Here is a 17,012-nt window from a genome sequence, read left to right on the forward strand (position 1 = left end):
AAAATATAAATATTTGCTTTATTGCAGCTTTGCTTTTTTTGCTTGTGCATATTGTATATTTTGTGTGTTAATATAAATAATGTCAAAAGTACCAATTTGGTTGAATGTGTTACATATACATGTTTGTTGTGGTATAAAATTGATGCTAAGAATCACAGACTTGAGACTCTCCCAAGTTAAGAGATTAGTAAATACACTCACATTGAGCAAAACATATTTTTTGTAGTTATTTAAATATCCATTGACTGTGTGTGCGTTTGTGTGCATGTGTTCATTACGACTTGGCTTGACCACCTGAATAGTTGGACAAACACTTTGAAGTCCTTGTTTTAGTACTAGCCATGCTTAACCAGGCAGCTCTGAGAAGAATAAAGAGATGAAGCAGCTTATTGAACCCCACCAACATATACTTCAACAGTCCTAATGAAGCTCTATCAACAGATCAATCCTTGACTGAGCAAGAACAGAGCAGGTGCTTGTGGCCGCCGTCTTTAGGGACACAGGATCACTGAACTGCGATTAACCGACACAAAACAATCATTCCAGTCCAAAGTGATTGGATTTCATAAAAGTGTAGGTTTACCAACCAGCCTCTGAACAGGTTTAAGATATATAGGCTATTAGTTCTATTTTAGGAGCAAGCAGCCAGATAAGCACAAGGTCCGTCAAGTCATTACAGTGAAATGAGGAAATTGCAGAGGGATGTGTTTCATATAAAGTGCACGGACGCTGGCCTGAAGAAGAGGCCTCTATATACCCATACATAATGCCTTGTTTTATAGAGAAAAGTGTTGTGGCCTAGTGGATAAATATATGGGATAATAACCAAAAGGTTGTAGGTTTGAACCCTATAGTGCATGTGACTATCAACAACAATACAACAAATATAAAGGGAAACAATGAAGACAGACTGACCCGCTATCCATTTTGCTCACCTTTGCGCATGCTCTTTGCATCTATGCTCTTTTGTTTAATATTAAATGAAGACAAAAGTATTATAAAATCTCACAAGATAAGATCTTTGTTGCAAGCCAAGTCTTTATTTATTTTTTTATTCCTGTAGCTCAAACAGTATAGTATGGCATTAGCAATGCCAAGGTCATGGGTTCAATTCCCAGGAAATGCATGAACATAAAAAAGTAACTTTAAACTTAAACCTTGAGAGCTGCTTTGGATAAAAGCAACTGCCAAATGCATAAATGTACTTTTATTTGCAAACAATGCAGCATTTCCACCCCATGTCAAGACAACAAAATCATTTCTTATGGGAAAATTGGTGCTAAATAGAAATGGAAGCCACGGTGGGTCTTTTAGTAAATGCAATAAATGATTTGCGGTTTACAACAAAACACTCTGATGAACTTTTGTCTGGGAGCTTGTCAAACAGCTCTGGGAAGTTAACAGCAGCAAATCATTTTGACATTTCAGAATGTTTGTGCTAATTTTATTCAAATCACATGAATTTTTGATCTAAGAATTTATTTGGTTCACATGTTTTCATAGTATTTTATGTACATGTCTTACTACTGAATAAAACATTTATCCATATTAAGCAAGTGTATGTTTTTATGTGGATTTCATGTCCAAAATTCACACTAGTTGGCAATATGGCCAAAGTCTTTCATCACAATATAAGTCTCTTTTCACAATTATGTTATTTTTGCTAGAAATAAGGTTTCAATGCCAAAATTGCCAAAAACATAACAATGCGTGAGTATCGAATTTAATTCTTTTGCATCTCATTTCTTTGGTTAAAAATCACTTGAAACATTAAACTGGCAAAAATGCATGAACAGTATAAACTTTTGTAATAACACTGTAACCTCACACGAACATAACTACAACAGAAACAATAATAAAACATTTATACAGTTTGTCAAGTTTCTACCGGTTTATCATGTCTACCGGTATATGACCCTTAAGTCACAAAAAAAAAAAAAAAAAAAAAACATGGGAGGAAACCACAGCCACAGAGAGAAAGAGCCAGTTTTGTCAAAGTTTTTTTTTCCCACAAGCTGAAACTAGCAGGTTTAGCAGGAATACACTTAAATCAGTGCTGCTTCACTCTAAATTGGCTGATCAATAGCTAGTGAGAAGGTTCACTTTAAGGTGCAGGGAAGGTTAATGTATGGGAAGATCTGAAAAAACACTGTCTATGAGAACCCAAGAGACTCTCTGCGGTGTGTGTCCACCCACAGAGACAAGTATTCATAGGAAATCATGTTGTAACGTGGGCCGCTAATGTTTAAAAACAATCCATTTCCAAAGTCGGAGCGAGCAAACTGCTGTCTCATCCGTAGATTGTGTTCCATCCACGACCACTGTCTGTTGAACTCTCTCCTACACACACACACACAAACTCCCCCCAACTTACCACGACCCTCCACCCACTGCAACCAAGACTGGGCGGTTTTTAGGGGGATATCCAGACACACTAGTGCGCAGAAACACACCCATACTCACTAACGATAAGTCCACTGAAAATAAACACACCCAGCAAGCGTGAACGGTACAGCGCACATACACACACACAAGACAAAAACATGGAGGATAAGGGAGGAATAGCATTTGAATTTCAATACCTTCATATGCATTTTACAAACCTTTGGAAAACAGATGAAAGAGACAGCAACAATGGAGCAGTGTTTCTTTCTCAGAGAAACTCTCCCAAGAAGCAATTCTCTAATGTACTTCACTGGGCTTCAAAGAAGAACAAGGGAAAGAGAAAGATGCTAAGAAAAGAAATATGTCAGAAAGTTAAAGGAGTGAGAGAAGGCACAATTCAATGTGTCTATGGGAACAGGGAATATCTGTGAAAACATAATTAAGGATGTCAATTTACATGTGAATCTAGTGAAGTTATACTACTGCTCAAAAGTTTGGTGTCATTAACATTTGTTTTTGTTTTTTTGAAGATAATACATTTATTCAACAAAGATTTTTTAATTAAATGGATCTGGTTTATATTAATGTTACATTTGGGAATTAATTTGATTTGGTGTATATGATTTTCTTTTGAATGTTCTATTCATCGAATTCTGAAAAAAAATATTATACAGGTGCATCTCAATAAATTAGAATGTCGTGGAAAAGTTCATTTATTTCAGTAATTCAACTCAAATTGTCAAACTCGTGTATTAAAAAAAATCAATGCACACAGACTGAAGTAGTTTAAGTCTTTTGTTCTTTTAATTGTGATGATTTTGTCTCACATTTAACAAAAACCCACCAATTCACTATCTCAATAAATTAGAATACTTCATAAGACCAATAAAAAATAAATAAATAAATAAATTTAAAAAAAAAACTTTTTTAGTGAATTTTTGGCCTTCTGGAAAGTATGTTCATTTACTGTACATGTACACAATACTTGGTAGGGGCTTCTTTTGCTTTAATTACTGCCTCAATTCGGCGTGGCATGGAGGTGATCAGTTTGTGGCACTGCTGAGGTGGTATGGAAGCCCAGGTTTCTTTGACAGTGGCTTTCAGCTCATATGCATTTTTTTGGTCTCTTGTTTCTCATTTTCCTCTTGACAATAACCCATAGATTCTCTATGGGGTTCAGGTCTGGTGAGTTTGCTGGCCAGTCAAGCACACCAACACCATGGTCATTTAACCAACTTTTGGTGCTTTTGGCAGTGTGGGCAGGTGCCAAATCCTGCTGGATAATGAAATCAGCATCTTCAAAAAGCTGGTCAGCAGAAGGAAGCATGAAGTGCTCCAAAATTTCTTGGTAAATGACTTTGGTTTTCAAAAAACACAATGGACCAACACCAGCAGATGACTTGCACCCCAAATCATCACAGACTGTGGAAATTTAACACTGAACTTCAAGCAACTTGGGCTTTGAATGTTTGTGGCTTACCCTCCTTGTGAAGGGTGTCAATGATTGTCTTCTGGACAACTGTCAGATCAGCAGTCTTCCCCATGATTGTGTAGCCTAGTGAACCGAACTGAGAGACCATTTTGAAGGCTCGGGAAACCTTTGCAAGTGTTTTGAGTTGATTAGCTGATTGGCATGTCACCATATTCTAATTTGTTGAGATAGTGAATTGGTGGGTTTTTGTTTAATGTGATTCAAAATCATCGCAATTAAAAGAAGAAAAGACTTAAACTACTTCAGTCTGTGTGCATTGAATTTATTTAATACACAAGTTTCACAATTTGAGTTGAATTACTGAAATAAATTAACTTTTCCATGACATTCTAATTTATTGAGATGCACCTATATATCACGGTTTCCACAAAAATATTAAGAAATGTTTGTTTTCAAAATTGATAATAAGGTTTCTTGAGCACCAAATCAGCATATTAGAATGATTTTAGAATGATCATTACACTAAGCTCTGGAGTAATGGCTGATGAAGATGTAGTTCTGCCGTCACTTATGTATTTTAAATTGTAGTAATATTTCACAATGTTATTGTTTTTATTGTATTTTCTGAGGGGGAAAAAATCCTGTAACCATGTAAATTAATAAAAAGAAAAATTCTATTTAAAATAAAATAATCTTTTGGAAATTCACTTAAAAATATTGATTACACGTGATTACTTATCATTCACTTGATAAATGATGTATCATGCAATTAATCTGATCAACATCTATAATCAGTAGAGCCCTAATAATGCAGACTTTAACATACATTATTATCTGGCACAATGTCAGAGCTCTAATGACCTCTACAGTTACAAAAGGTGTGTTCATTGCATATAACCTCTAAGTTAAAAGTGAAAGAAATTCAAGCAGAATCCAGTAAGGAGGAATGCAGGCCATAAACCCTTGACACAAACACTTAAATAGCATCTATTTATGTCTTTACACTAAATGATTTTTAAATAAGTTAGAAAGTTACTTCTATCAACTACAAGTCATTTATAAAAGGAAATGAGTCAGTTTTGACTCGAGATTCATTCACCCTTTACATTTCCATAAGCTCAGTCCTACTGTACATGATGAGCTGTAAGCGCTGGCACGATTCATGAACACCCTTACAACGGCTCATCTGTACTAGTAAACAAACAAATATGTACCGTTAGTCATGTGACCTGGACACATTAGCCATTAAGCAGATCACTGTTACACAAGCACCTGGAGGCCCACAGTGTGGGTGGTGGAAGTGCAGTTACGGATCAGGACAAAGATCAGACAGGGAGAGATCTGTGTACTGGAACTTGCATGTGGCCATAATGCCCTTGAGCAAAATTACTTAACTCTACTGTAGATTTCCCTAAGAGGACTGTCCCAATAATTTTACTGTAAAGTAGTCATGATGAGTAAAGATGTTGTCACACTAGACTGTGGGCCCTATCATATACCCTAGGGTGACCAAACGTGCCATTTTCCCAGGACATGTCCTGGCCAGGGTTTCTATATTGCCTAAAATATCCAGGTTTTGGGATCTACAGAGAACGGTCAAAGCGATGCAAATATGTGTACATATTAGTGTTCGACTTGAAGTAGCACTGAGCATACCAATAGGTGTATGACATCTGGGCCGTGCACAGATATTTTGAGGGACAGTGGCCCAAACCAAAAAAAGGGGAATAAGGAGGGTGGGTGCTTGTTAATTCAAATGATCCAGTTGTTACAAATTTATAATTGAATACTTTCATTTGCATGGATAGGATAGATAATTTCATTGTACTTCTGTACTTTTACAGCATAAGTCTACATTATATACTAATAAACAACTAATTTAGAACATTTATACTATATTTTTAACTATTTATAGGCCTACTATTAAGATAGTTTTAATAAATAATAATTAATAAATAATAAATATAATAAAAATAAATAATACATTTTTAATAAAAAATAATTAATAAATAATAAATATGATGTGTTATAGATTACTAGTATCAAGACAAGTGATTATAATGGGAAATATACTTAATTACAAGAATTAAAGTGTGACAACCTGCTAAATATTCTATATAATGATTTACCTGCTGCCTTGCTGGAGCTTTGTATTCATGTTTCCAATGTTGAACCGTGCTTTACCAGCCTCCCTTCGCTCTTTCTCTCTCTGTCTTCTTTTTTGTGAAGGCAATTATTATTATTATTATTATTGTCTACAAAGTAGCAAAATCTATATTAGATCTGATCAGGTACAATAATTTGATTAGACATTCTAATTCTAAGAACATGGATATTTTGTACAACACTTTTAGAAGGCCGAGTCATTACCGACAAAAACAAAAACAAACAAACAAACTACCAACTAATTACTAATTCTGCGGATCAACCACTGACTAATGTGGATCGTAATGCATCTACCTGGTAATGCAACGACCTTCGGGGACTGTGGTCTCCACTCTCCAGCGAGAGGCACACAGATTATGAGTGTTGCTGCGGAGCGGGAGGGAAACATGGAGTGGATTAGCGGAGTCAGCGGATCTTTAGCCGACCGGTAACAGACAGCTTTGAGGTGGGGTGATGGGGGATTGGTGAGAGGGGCATCTCAGCCGATGAGGGCAAAGGGGCAGTGGCTCTAGCTACTTTGTCATACAACAATTAGTCTGTGCAGCTCAAACAAAGCCAAAACGTGGCTATTTTAGGCAATATAGAAATCCTGGCCAGGACGTGTCCTGGGAAAATGGTACATTTGGTCACCCTAATATACCCAGCGCAATGCAGCACAAGTGTTTTTGCTAACTTCAGCCCTACGCAGTTCTCATTTTCCCATCCTGGGTCATGTTGTTTAAATAACAAATGCATTTGCGCCCATTTGTGCGCGCATGGGTGTGCTGGTCTAAAAAGAAATCCCAGACAGAAAACTGCTGACTTGTTTTATTTATTACATCCTGACACAAAGTTCAAATGATTTGCAATACTTTGTCTCGTCCAGTGTAGACACGATGTGACAGCAAAAACACGGCAAGTGTGAAGTAAAGAAAAGTGGACACTAAAAATAGATGATTCAAATGTGAATGGACTGAACAGTTTTGAGTAAGTTAGTGAGTGAGTGATACCATCTTTGTTATGGATGTTGGTCCGCAATGAGTTCACAGTTTTAACGCAAGTTTGCTTTAGCCTAATTTATTTTCAAGATCTGAGGTAAATATTGTTGCTTTCAATATGGCTATAAAGATAATATTCAAAATTATATTCAAACTCACATTAGACACTTTTAACACTGAATAAAGCACACAATCATTACCTGAGATTATCACTGTCATATTTTTTATGTTGTTCCTGCTGCGACATTGCATTTCTAAAATAGAATTCTGTGTCACTTTTTGTCACGTGTCACTGTCTCCGGAGATTAGGACAAAAACTACATGGAAAAGATACTTTTTATCGCATCGCGTCATGTCTGACGCAACGCTCTTAAAAGGAATGGGAGATGAGAGTCTGACTGGTTTCACTGCACGTTATGCCCAAAAATACACCCGTTACTCATTAAGTGAATAGAGACAACCCTTTAAGACCACGCGCCGAGAGTGCCGATTGTTTTTCCTGTTGTTATACTAGCAAAAGTGGATTTGAAAATGCCCTAAGTGCACCTGCGCTGTGCGCTTTAGACCATGTGCTTAGATCGCTAAAATAGGGCCCTATGTCTCATTCACTTCTATTCATCCCATTTGAATGGGAATTTAAGCATAAGAATCTTGGATAATATTAAAGAACATAAAAAAAAATAAACATTATATAAAACAGATCTTGGCTTCTGATTGGTCAATAACTTTGCCTTGTTCATTCACTAGTCATGAGATCCATCTACTATGAATAATGTGAACATTAATGTTTGGAGACACTAAAACATACCACAGCAGCACCCACACATTTTTATTTATTTTTTTACCATCATGGAAAGTATGAATATTGTCAACATTGTGCATTATGATGTATTGTGCTGTCTTCACAAAGATGATGCCTTTGGGGAGTCTTGAGTCTAACATGAGACAGGCTTGCTTGTCTCATGTTAAGGGAAATCTACACTTGCTTGCACAGCAAGACCAAAGCCACCAAACAAATTAGAGAGAAACTACAGCTTGGACTCCTTACAATGCATGTCACCTACACAAAGAACACGAGGAAGAACATTTGCCTATTCTATGAATGCCAGAAGAAACGTTTTCTTCTTTTAGTCATAAAAGACATAAATGGTGTATGTCTTCTGTAAGTACCTATCAGAACAACACTCCAGCCATCTAAACCAGAGCACTGACATGAAGAGTATCCATAAAACATAACCACTTTAAAAATCCACCTCTTTGTTTTGGTGGAGAAAAACCAGATTAGGTGACAATGAGTTTGTGAGGGCCAAGAAGCTCTTGAAATGACAGTGTTCTTTGGCTTGCTGTTGGAAACAGTGAGAAACTGAGATGGAGATGAACAAAGAAAGGATAAAGTTATGTCCATAAACACTGTAGCTCTCCCCAAAGGAGTGGAGGCTGTAAAAACACATCTGCTTGGCTGAGCTTTGATCCAACCTCGTCATTACAAGGCTGCTATCTTTCCCATTCTTCCAGCACACATCCAGAGGTACAGATGCAGCAAAATCAAAATACAAAACTCTCTATCTTTTGTGGATCAGATATTAAGATTCTTTTTGAAAGTCAGTGGAGTTCAAACAGCATCTGACACAATGCAATTATTGTACAGACACATTTTTCAAAATATCTTCTTTCATGGTCCACAGAAACAGGTTTGGAATGACATTAGGGTAAGTAAAAAAAAGGTAACTTTTTAATTAAAAGTTAAGAAGAATTGATAAAATCCATATGATTCCAATCCCTAACTTAGACTGTAGTGTAAATTCCAACTCAAATTTTAAAAACTCTCAAACCCTAGTGTACAGTATGATTTGTGACCTAACACAGACCCAATTTACAGTAAGGACAATCTGCTAGACACTGTCTCGAGGAGTTTCAGGAAGTGCATTAAAAGGAAAAGGAAGAAACGTCTCGTCTCAATTGTAATGATGTGAATCTGTGCTGACTGTGCACTGCACCCCCATCGCTTCTTTGCTACACAACAGTGAAGGATCCTTCCCGTTCTACCATCTTCAGACCACACCACAGGATGTGAATCACTCAAGGAACCATTAATCTTGTTCTGACAGTGATACAAGTCACCTTTCAGTTCATGAAACAGCCCTTCTAGGGTTTGAAGTGGTGACTTTGCACATAGTACCTAACACATATCATTTTCACATGCTCTCTTGCTGCAAGTAACCACACGTTATATCGGAGTGTAACTTTGTGACCTTTGGATAGGTGTTATGGCAGCCCTGTGCGGCTGATATAAACTATGTTTTGCAAACTGAGCTCTAAATCAAATGGAAGGACCACAGACAAATTCCCAAACTGCCTCAAAACATGTGGCGTCATTCAGACTCTCACTGTCAAGCTCTGCGGTGAGAGAAACTCACCATAAACATATGACAACACTGGAAGAACAAATTCACCAAGCCATTATCATTTTCAAATTGAAATTCTGCATCGTATGTGACTCATACAGCTGAGCCGCATTTCTTGTTAAGAATCATAACTTTCCTGGCTAACTTTAAGCAAAAAAGAGAAAGAAAGAAACTGTAAAAAAGGATCCCAGTGACAAATTAGAGCGGAGCAACTGAAATAATTGTTTTGTCATGAGAGAAACTCTAGCTCTTTCTCCTGATGCACTCTCTCCTCCAAACTGCCAAAATAGCGAGAGCACCACCGCAAGCTCCTGCTAACCCTTCCTCGCAGTATATACAAGCACAGAGAACCACATCCTGATGAGGGGAATGCAAAAACAAGGGCCCTGCTTCCCTGAACTGGAAAAGCGGTTACACAATGTGAACTTTTCACTGTCAAACTGGATAACTTCACTCAAATTATTACAATTCTTGCTTTCATTGAAAGCCAAAGCAACACAAGAAAAAAGGGCTGAAAGAAAACGTCTCAAAGAAAAACAATGGCAAATGATTCAACTCGAAAAAGTACCGACATTAATGGCAGGACAGATGGAAGACTGTCTTCGTCCTTGATGTCCACCCAAGGTGGGCGGCTCTGTGTGCATTTCCCAGGATTCTATTGGAAGAAAGATTAGGATCAACCGAGAGAGACTCACAGGGAAGATTTGAAGAAGATCTGAGTGGGGCGGAGACACAACAGATAAGTACTCTGAAGACACAGCAGGAAGTCTAAACAAGGATGCTTTCACTTGGACATTCATGGCTCCAGAGATCCTACCACTGAGTATCCTGTTGAACCAAATCACAGTCTTCAGACCCACACACAACTGTTGCCATAAAAGTGGGTGAGTAAGAGGGCATGTGTGTGAGCCAAGTAAAACTGTGGTCTTGTTTCTGAAGCAAAATACATAGTGTACTAGGGCTGCATGATATTGGAAAAAAATTCACAATCCGATATTTCATTTTTCTGCTATATATATTGCAATAAAAAAAATGTTAAAAAAAACCACCACATTCAATAGTTTAATTTGGGGGGAAAAATCAATGATTGGGGTGATTTTATAGGTAAGTAAATCAGCAAATGAAATAAACAAATTACAAGCATAGATAAATATAACAACAAATTAAATAAGCAGTGCTTTATATTTTTTAGGTAAGTCTAACAGTATTCAGGTATAGAAATTGAATAATCAAATGTAAAATAACATGATTTTCCACATAATGTACATTATTGTTGCTCTTCTATGCCCTGCCTTTCTGAAACGCGGTGATTTTTACAAAGCTCATCGTTTTGAAAAGCGAGGTGTACGCTGATTGGCCAGCTATCCAGTGCATTGTGATTGGCTGAATGCATCAAGCGTGTGACAGAAATGTTACGCCCCTTACCATACTGTAATGCCGACTCAAGGCATGAGACAAAACCAATAAAATCCATTACAAATGAGTAATGTATTTGTTGCATCCAGTAAGGACATAATTACTGATTTTAATGACTTGTACTGTCTTTTTTACACGTTGCGTATTGCGCTGGGTAAACATAAAACCATGTCTGCATTTGTGATCTGAGAAACGATAAAAACAACAAGCGCTGCTCTACACTGCTCAAAACTCGCGTTTGAATAATCAGTGGTAAATTCTTTAAATATGTAAATGTACTTACAGGCTGTGAGTTAGAAAAGCCAAACTTTATAGAAACAGATGCACAGAAGCATTGTAGGCTACTGGTTCAGGAAACAGTCCTTGTCCTCCATTTAATGCACTGCACACATCTGAATATTTGGGTTGAACTGTTCTGGAACAGTGTCGTAATTACAACTTAACCACTGAATTCTAGTTGTGTCCTCTTTTGGAAGGCCAAAGTAGTTTTGCTTTCACAATGCAACACACAGCATTTCCAGAACATGACGGCAGCACCGACAGCGAGAATAAAAGTTACAACTTCTTTCTTTACGTCAACATTTGGGCGGCATGATGCAAATTTTCCCATCGTGATGTAGACATGTGGAGGCATGTTAAAACGAGCCGTTTTAGGAGGGTGTGGTTGACTCTTAACTTTTATAAAGAATATCTCTTTGGATTTGAGACTTTAGTCTTTGCAAAAATTACAGATCTTCTTTATGCACCAAGAGCTTGTAACACTCCAAAGAGAAAGGAAAAAATTTAATCGCATCATATGACCCCTTTCAAGCTACAAAAGTTAAAAACAAAATTTTGTGTGTTTCGTTGTTTGATTAACTTAAAGAGGGAAGCAGGGGTTGAATCAAAATATAATATATTTATTTAACAAACAAAGCAATAATTAAACACAAACGCCGGCAAAAAGCAACATAAAAGGTGGTGCGCGGGAGAGACGAACTCCCCCCCACACACCCAACAGGTTTTTATAATGAGGAAAGACTCCGGGCCCAGGTGTCCTCCATCGGTATTCAGGCTGCAGCCCCGCCCCAATGAAACACAGAAATTAACAAAACCACACAGCAGGCAGGTAGGCAGGCCGTCACAACATTCATAACACAGAAAGCCTCAGGAACATTAAACTGCTGTAAACCAAAATACTGTTACATACCCATTTTCTTTCTCAATTGTTTACCTTCACCTAAGCCACAAGCAACTGCGCTTACAAGGATACTTGCAGAGCACAGTATCTCAGGCACAAATAGATGCATAAGTGAACAAAATTCAGTGTTTACGTGCATCTGCATGGCTCTCACCGTGTCTACACTGGACACGAGCGGCATGGCACAACACACAAAATACAAAATGACAAGATACAATGAACCCATTATAATCAGTTATGCTATCTGTCTACATTGGATGCGGCGCGGCACGACAAATCCCAGACTGTAAACTGATGCCATTTTCTCTTTATGACGTATTGACAAAGTTCAAATGATTGGCAACGGTCGCTTTGTCACATCCAGTGTAGACAGATTTTAGGACCGTTCACATGTCGCGCCTAAAAATGCGTGGAAAACACCAGTCGCACCGTTTTCTCCTCCCTTCCAAAGCACTCGGGAGCATGCACTTTCATACCGTCTGTCGCTGCTAAGCAACCGTGACCTGTGCTCTCTACGACAACACGGAAATTTCAACAAAGGATAAACGGATTTCCAGCACTGAAAATTGCGTGCAGTAGCTCTGCTACTACATGGATTTAAAATGGATATCTCTGTAGACATTGTACCTGTGTGTGAGCAATGAAAACACTCAGTATAAATATAACGATCAGTAGCCTATACTAAACATTGCACATCCTGCGATGTAACTATCGTCAAAGTCCCTTTAAGGCAAGTCATGTCACTCGGCAGCCATCTTTGAAACGCCTCTCGTGCATGCAAGTGCAGCTCCTATCACTTTGAATGGGGAAACATCAAATTCTCCAAAACTGTTCACTAAGCTTACGATTAAATTTTATATTTGAAATCACCAATGGAATCTGACAACAACTGTCATAAATATTGTTACTTTTGCTCAAATAGCATTATAAAAAGCTTATTTTTTAGGCTAAATCAGCCAGTGCGCATGCGCAGTCCTGAGCGCACGTCTCAGAGTGCTGACTGTTTCTATAGCAAACCAGGATTTTCTAACAGCAGCTGCAGTGACGCGCTGACTTTATCAATTATCGATTGGCTCTTTCATTCAGAAGGCGGGGCTTCCTGCAATTGAGCGACCATATTGAGCATTCAAAACTTTACGAGTGACACGTCTTGGGTATTCTAGTCTTTGCTATCGTGGATGAGCACATCGTGATATTGATGCTGAAATGATATATTGTGCAGCACTATAGTGTACCAGTGATGCAACTCGTGATTTCATAATAAGTATACTGCATTCAATTTCCTACTGTAGCATCAAGACGAATAACTCTAACAAAACTACTTTTTTAAACATCGAATTGTCAGGGCACTACTTAAATTAAAGAAAGTAATTAAGAAAATAAGTCATATAGGTTCAGAATGACATGATTAAATGAAGACAGAATTTTTATTATTGTGTGAACTATCCATTTAAATATAATCAGATGCATTTCTTGGGGGGGGCACCTACAAAAGACACATTCTTGATTTCAAGACTAGCTAGATGGAGAATTTAACAGAACTTAGGGGTCTTTAAACACATTGTTCAAATTGGAGTTATCTTCACACAGCATTTTAAAAACGTAAAAACAATGAAACAAAACAAATTGCAAATCGTCCACATGAATGTGATATTTTCAGCACTCATGCTTTAAAATCTATTTAATATATTAACAGAATTTCACATCATTATCTTTTTCTATAGATGGTTCAGAAATTTTATATTTTCTAGACAATATGCACACTCTTGGACCAGTTTATGTACAACATGTTTGTGGGCATATAGTAATATTATTTTAAAGAAAACATTAATATAAATGAACTAACTTCTGTGATGTACTTCTTAAAAAAACAGTTAAAATGCTGTTCCTTTGTGCATATAATTACAATAATGTGTATTGTTACGGCCTACAGTATTTATCTTTACATTTTCATAAACAATGTTGAATTAACTGCTATAGGATCAAATCCAATCGTATGTGTGATTTATAAATAAGACCCAAGAGCTCAACATCTTAGGCCAAAGGCATTTAGTGGTCCACCCCAGAGAGCAGTATAGAGTAAAAAGAGACTTACCAATAAGCCCCTTCCATAGAGTAAAAAGAGACTTACCAATAAGCGATAGGGGAGAACCAAACGCATAGGAATTAACTACATGAGAGCCCCTCCCACTTCATGGCTTTCGCAGGGAATGGGCTCAAGACTGAGAAACAGCATACATTAAAGACACATGTACTTAATTTTCTTACATTTTTTTATACATTATATAAAGAGCTGGAGAATAACTGGAGAACTTAAAAAATGGCTGAAGAATACAGACTGTCCACAAAATAAAATCAGTTTGCCCCTTTAAAGAGCTTCTATACAGATAGACACTTTTGTTTAGCCAACTCTTTTTAAAGAGGGTCATCTGACAGTAGTTTAACTAAATCTATTTAAGTAGAGTGTAGCTTGGCAAGCTAGTTTAAAAGTAGCTTTTCCAACACTGATTATAAACATTATTTTATAACATAAGCAGTTCTTACCACATCCAGGTTCAGATTTCCACTGGGAAGAGCAGAATTCTCTGGAGGACTGGAACACACTACAACACACTCAGGAAACACACGCAACTCTGTGAAGGTAAAAACAAAAATAAAGATGGAGTTGTAGCTAAGTGATGTGGAAGCCATTTACCACAAAATTAAATATAATAAATTTTCTCTTTGAAACAAAGGGTGAAATGGGAGGGGAGATGAAAATATGCATGATATTCATATAAAATTCTCACAGACATCTGAAGTAAAAAATGGGAGTGAAACCACTAAGACGAGAAGAGCATCAACAGCTTAAAATGACCTCAATGCCCTCTTCATGGGAAATGTTGAAAAAGCTTTGTTGTTTTTAAGAAAATGGCTAAGCTGCCATAAAGTTGAATGTAAACTTCACATCCCCACTGCCCCTCAGTCAATAAAGTTTCAAATATGTAACTCGATATAAGTAAAACAAACCACATTGTTTGATGTATTCCGGTTTAGTTCCTTCAAACTTGGCCAAATTTAGCTTGAAAAATGAAGGCCAAGCAAATTGTTGGTCAGTTACTTTTCCTTCTTTTTGTTTTTCCTAGATCACTTAAAATAATCTATACTGGACAGCCATATTAGTCTGTATGTTCCTACTTAGTTTCTATTTTTTTGAGGCATGTTAAACACAAATCATGTAGAATGATAACTGTAATTCCCTTCAGAGTCTGACATGCTATATCTCTAAAGATACAGTGAAGTTTTAGTCTGAACTTGTTTACTATGATAAGCAAACCACATTTTCCCTGTGAGCTGCTGTCAAGCCAGGCTCGGGTGGACTTGGCTGTAGTCTCAAATATTTGTTGAGCTCTGCCTCTATTAGGATGGAGTGCATTCGTCTCTAACTGTCTAGCCAGATATAATGGGTGGTTTCTTCAAAGATCTTTCTCTCTATACATCTGACTTGAAACTACAAGTTCTGTATAAAACGCATTTGGAATCATGTTCTGAGTTGCCAACTAAGTGAACATATTTCAGTCGACTTTTTCCAAAATAAAAACGATCCAGACAGTGACCTCCGACTGAGCCTGACAGCTGTCCGAACTAATAACAACACAGGTGCTTCTGATACAATCATCTGTTTCATGAGTCAACTTAATGTGGAAAGAAATACTCAAACCAGTCTTCTTTAGTCAATGAGAAGAGGAAATCAACTACCTCTGTATTGCTGCCTGATAATGCATCTCAGGTTGACGTGTCATTTCGTTGCATACATTCCCACCTGCAAAAGAAAACACATTTTATGGAGCAAATCCACTAACACTCAGAAAATCTTCATTGGTGATATTCAAACAGTGAAGGCTTGTCACGGTAAGCTAATGATAAAACAATCGCTTTTAGGACTGCCTGTTTGTTTAAACAAATCCTCATTTGTGCATGAGGAAACACTTTTCTCCGGAAAATAATTTTAATGCAAATCAGCACTGTATTAAATGATAGTCTGTGACACATCTCCTAAACATGGATGTTATCAATTATACGTGGCCATGCAAAGGCCAGAACAAAGGCTGTTAATATCTGCCAAATATGACACCACACAAAGGAGGTTTAGTGTCTGAAAAAATACCAACGTGTTTAAGCAAATGAGAAAGAACCCTCATAGTTCAGGCATGTTCGCAAGCAGTGCCAGGGGCTTCTTGGCCTTTGAAGTCCACTGTAACAAGACTGACTGAATGCTGAAACTATTTACCACCTCTAATGGTGAGAAAGTTTTATGAATTAATGCTCCACTCCTTTGAGAAAAAACATATAATGTGCCACTTTGCCTGCATAACCTGTATTTTAGACTGCAAAAATCTCTAAATACTGGATGAGTGGCTGAAAATCTGCACCGAAGACTTACAGTATTTATTATTCCTTCATGGCTCTCTGAAATACTCAATTGTGATTGGTCTATTCTAAGTCAAATATTTTAGTGTGCAACTGCTAGACTGTATAGTGGATCACGCTGTGCTAGTTTCGTGCCTCTTGTGCATTCATTAATCAAGTTTTTCTCAAAAAATAAAATAATTTTTCAACATTTATTTAGTGGGATAATGTACAGTCAGCAGTTAATTATAACAAAATAAACCCCTTCAATGTGATATAAGACCTGATCATTCTGTTAACGTTTATTTTGCAATGATAAGATGACTGGAGAATAAATGATTTATTGTAAAATTTTCTGTTTGCACAATTTTGTTCACACACTGGAAGAAGTGAATAAATAGGGTGTATGCAAAGGCCAATCAAACTGCTGAACTGCATAAACCAAGATTAATTTGTGACTCATTCAGGATCAAAATCCTTCAACAAGAAGATTCAGAACTGAAAAAAGCATACTGGATATTAACAGCAAATATATTCAATTTAAAGGGATAGTTCACCCAAAAATGAAATTTTTGTAGTGGTGCACGATAAATATTGGCTGATAATTAATGCACATCTCGTCAGTAAAGCCGGTTCTCTAATCAACGGTAAATTCCATCATG

General features: G+C 37.2%; 1 long non-coding RNA gene across 2 annotated transcripts in view; it reads right to left on the reverse strand.

The window, feature by feature from the left end:
- LOC109099386 overlaps positions 1-17,012 on the reverse strand; it is a 53,351-nt gene that overhangs the window by 3,713 nt on the left and 32,626 nt on the right. For both annotated transcript variants that reach the window (XR_006156308.1, XR_006156309.1), the window contains 2 exons: positions 15,700-15,763; positions 14,506-14,594 (listed from right to left, as the gene is read on the reverse strand). This is a non-coding gene — a long non-coding RNA (uncharacterized LOC109099386). The remainder of the gene's footprint in view (positions 1-14,505; positions 14,595-15,699; positions 15,764-17,012) is intronic.

The sequence above is a fragment of the Cyprinus carpio genome, chromosome B13 (assembly GCF_018340385.1).
Source record: "Cyprinus carpio isolate SPL01 chromosome B13, ASM1834038v1, whole genome shotgun sequence".
Lineage (NCBI taxonomy): Eukaryota > Metazoa > Chordata > Actinopteri > Cypriniformes > Cyprinidae > Cyprinus > Cyprinus carpio.